Here is a 4,804-nt window from a genome sequence, read left to right on the forward strand (position 1 = left end):
CCCCTTGGCCAAGGCCTGTCAGTGATTGACTTTCCTCTATTTTGTTGTGAATGAATGGCATAAGGTTGCAATGGTCTCTTCTTGTATACATGCACGTCCTCGATTTCTGTTTAACAGTTATTATGTTTCGAAATTTTAAACTGTACTTACCTTTGCAATCACTACTGAGCTGTTCAACCAATAACAAAATATTCTTACAGTTTAAGGGAGATAAATCGTCATCCTCTTTATTTGTCTCAGAGGACTAAGTGACGTCCTCCCAATCATTTGCACACCACTTTGTCCTGTAAAATAAGTAACAGTAGGGGAAAATTCAAAAAAAAATCAGAAATCTTTAAAATAATAACGGTGGCTAACATTTCTCTCACATATGAGGGTTTTCACAACACTTTATATACATCATCTTGTGGCATCCTCACAACCATTTTGTGAGACAAGCATTACTCAAACTCATTTCACAGATGTTAGGTGGCTTGTCCAGCACCACAGAGTTAGCTAGGATCCCAAGGACGGATTTTAATGTGAGTAGAATATAAGGTAGTTCAAAGTTTACTCTAAATTCTTCATGATTAACCTTTTAACTTTCAATATGCATTACAAATCTAAAAGGCAAATAACAGTTTATAGAGTTTATGTATTCTCATTTCAGATATTATAACATGACCTTTATACTAGGCTCAAAAAGTGCAAATTAAGGACAATGATGTATGAAAGGTGATATAAACACCACACTATCCAATATATGTTTAATTTCTGGGTTTTTAAAATTTCTCCTATCTTCATTGAATTTGGCATCCCTTCAGGTTATTTTTATGTAGTGTCTCCCCTCCTTTTCCCTGTCTAAATATTAGAGTTATTTACAGTCACTCCTCAAACCCATTTATCTGACTGTGACCCTAAAACTCTACTCAAACTGCTTCCTCCAAGGTTGCCAATGGTATCTTCACTGCTAAATCTGATCACACTTTTTGAAGTCTTTTTCTTTCATCACCTTACCTAGCATCACAGCCTTGGTAATGAGGCTGACACAGGCACTGACTGACCTAACTCAGTGTTTGGGAGGGTCCAAAGAATATTATGGAAGAGAAACTGTATTATACTGTTGTATGCCTGTGAAACCTGGACACTATAGCAGGTCCATGACGGGAAACGGAATCTCTTTCATTTGAATGGTATTAGGAAGATTCTGAAGATTATCTAGAAGGACAAGGTACCAGACTAAGTTCTTTTCTAGATATTGAATGTTCAGGCCTTCAAACTCTACAAATCTGATGGGCTGGTCACATGGTTTGAATGAAAAACTTACGCTTGCAAAAAAGACTCTTTTTTGAAGGACTCACAAAGAACAAGCGTTCACACGGTGGTTAGAAGAAGCAATGCAAGGACACTCTCATGGTCTCTCTTAAGAACTTTGGAATTCATTATGTGACATCGGAGACACTGGCACAGGACTGCTCATCATGGGGTGACCACATCACAAAAGGTGTTGTGCTCTGTGAACAAATCTGAATTGAGATAGCTCAAAGGAAACACAGGATACCCAAATTTGTTCACAAATACTCACAAGGACCATTTCTGCCTAAAGTGAGGTAGACCATTGCTAGTCGGAACTGGTATCATCAGCCACAGTCAGACACACTGAATCTGGACTCAAGCACAATGATGTTATTTTGGTCTGCTTTGAGAACAGAGGTCATACATACTGGAAGCATTTTCAGGTTGAGGAAGGATACAGTGGAATTGTTATTGGCAACTGGAAGACGGGTTTAATTTCCAGGAGAGAGGGATAGCTTATGCTACTGGATGTGATCAAAGTTGGTCCCTATATGTACATTCTTGTGGGGATCAATCAAATCCTGGCAATAAGGTGCTGATTGTTTTTGCTGAGAAGTGAATAAAAAAGTCTCTAGGTAACTCAGACCAGATGGAGAAAAGTTCTCGGGTTCAATCTGTATCAGTTTTAGGGAATCTGGGCTAGAGTCTAGACCTATGAATTCAGGGATCGTGGGATAATTGAACACTTACATATAATCATTGCCATTTCTATTTAATATTTGTCCACTATTTCCCTTTATGAATAGTTCAGAAAAAAAAATGGCTGTTAGGTCAAAGTTTGGCAAACTTTGGGATGGATTACATTATCATGCATGTAGTAGTAGGTACTCTGTTACATTAATTGATAGAGTTTTTATTTAGTATGCCTTTAAAAGAAACAAATAAATCAATTTATTGGGAAATGATTATCAGGGAGATGAGCAAAATCCAGGAAAGCTTCCTGGAGTTTACACCTGTGAAAGTTTCTGAAGGAAGAGAGAGATTTCAACAGATAGCCCGAATGCATACAGAGCAGGACAAAATACAGAGTAAGTGGTAGAGCAGTTTGGCTGAAAAATGAGAGTGAAGACGAGCAGGATGAATTAAGACTGGTCAGACTCCTACTGTCAAGGGTCCTAGAAGGCAGCGCTCCTTCATCTCCTGAACATTTGCTGGAAGGTGTGTTTTTCTGCTGGGTATTGGAAATATTTTTTTTGACTTTGTACATTACCCTATGCCCACCACATTTGAATATCCTTAGACTACATATCAAGATAGCAACACGCCAAGAAAAGGAGGCAAAAGGTGCAAAGAAGGGTGAGAGCAAAAAGCATAACCTATTCTTGAATAAATGAATTTAGGGAGGGAAAACATATGTCTGGGTAAAAGTCAGTAATAAGAACTCCCAGTATAGACTGAGGCCTTCATACCCTCCCTCAAACTTTATGAAAGTAAGAGAATTCTTTGTTTCTTTTTCTTCCTGATTCCAATGAACTCATTTCCTACTATCTATATTTCTGACTTCCTATTGCCTACATTTTTCTTCAGTCACTGTTTGCTGTCAAGAGTGTGAACATTAACAGCCTTTCGAAAGCAGATACATAAGATTGTTTTTTAAAGATGAAGGTTATTACTCATTTTCTTCAATTTGTGTTTTATCTGATAGACACAGCGAATAAATAACCAGAGGTTTCAGGATCAGGGAATGAGAGCGACCAGGGAGTAAGCATCACAGGCAAAATTTGAATTCAGGTCCTCTGCTTCTACAGCCAAGGCAACGTTTCTCCAATGGACCACACTTCATTCCTGTCTACCTAGTTAACATTGGAAAAAAAACTGGTTTACTCATTTTTATTAATGAATATAATGTCTACTCTTGATACCGAGTTCCCAATGGAGTCATGGATTTGTGAATTAAGGATTTGTTAAAAATCATCATCGAAAAGTTCAAGAGCAGTCTGATAAGTTCAAGTATTATTTCCTTAGTGTCTCTGCCTCGGCTTACCTGTATAATTTGTTTGACAATAATTGTCTCATTTTTAAATCTTCAAAAGAAAGCTGGGCATATTTCTGTCTCTCTCTCCCTCAGTACCGTCTTGATATGAGTTTGTCATTCTTGAGAGTTGGGATTCCAGATCTCTTATTGGTTGCTCCATTTGGTTCCTTAGATCAGCATTCTTATTTTCTAATTTGTAATTATAAATATTTCTAATTTATTTTCTCTTCATTGTTCTAACTTGTCTGTCTCTGCTGAGTCTAAACCAAACGGAAAACAAAGAATGAAATTAATGAGAAACTGCCCAGTTTTATCGTGGAAATTAACAGATGTCTACTTCTTAGCTTTCACTTTAATTTCAGTCAGGGATTCAGAGACCGATTCTGAATTTCTAAAAATAGATTCGAACTTTGAAAGTATTGATCATAAAGTTCATCTGAATTAAATTTTAACTAAAAGCAACAACAGCCCTATTTCTACAGGAAGTTAGTCATTCGTTTGCACTCTGGTACTTACTCTGGTGCTAGTATTAGGATCATTCCAAAAAACATGTATAATTCCAAAAGTTGTCTTCAACTCCAGAATCTCTGGGAATGCTTACTTTGGGTGTACAACCGGGAAAAATATCCTAAAATTTCATTTACATTGAAATATTTTACAATCGTAGTCGTGGTAAATGAAGTTACCTGGAGGAATGTATGGAGTTCCTTTGGTTTTTCATCAGTTTCCAGCCATGCTCGTTCATCAAGATCATGTTTCTATTCTGTGCCATTTAGCTGCATTTTAGCTTAGGAATTTCCAGATGATGTCTAATAGCAACAACTTCTTCTTCCAGGTGTTTGCTGTCTGCTTCCAACTGGTCACATTTCTTTTGCAAGATTTTCCTGAAAAAAAACCTCTTCTTGAAGATTTTGATCAATTGATCCCAAGTGTTTATAAAATGAAAATGCTGCTTCCAATTGCTGTGTAAGGTATTTAATCTGTATAAAAGAACATTATCAAGTTACACCAATTCAATTTAGGTCTTTCAAACTAAAGACTAATTTTAAACTGATAACATTAAATTATTTTGAATTCAGTTGTAATTAAATGCATCATTCTCTACATATTACAGCTACAAATTGTATTTCCTGAAATGATTACTCAGGTAAAGTGACAAATCAAAAACAAAATTAAGACTGAAATGATAAACCAAGAATTTCTTTGATTAGCTCTGATACTCAGTGTAATCCACATTTCATATTTCATCCCATATTTTCTTCTGTGATCTCTAATTTTCTCATGCATCTTTTTTCCAGCTCTTAATACAGTGCGCAGATATCAATAAAATTCATACTCGAAGGAGATCAATAAATTCTTCACTTATGCCAGGCCTAAGGCAGCAAGACATCTCAAAAGGAATTTGGAAAGACATGAAATTTCCTTTCTCATTCTAATGAGAAGACTGATTCTATGTTGATAAACTTCACTGAGAAATCAAATACATTTATAGCC

Source organism: Notamacropus eugenii, chromosome 2 (assembly GCF_028372415.1).
Source record: "Notamacropus eugenii isolate mMacEug1 chromosome 2, mMacEug1.pri_v2, whole genome shotgun sequence".
In the NCBI taxonomy this organism is placed as follows: domain Eukaryota; kingdom Metazoa; phylum Chordata; class Mammalia; order Diprotodontia; family Macropodidae; genus Notamacropus; species Notamacropus eugenii.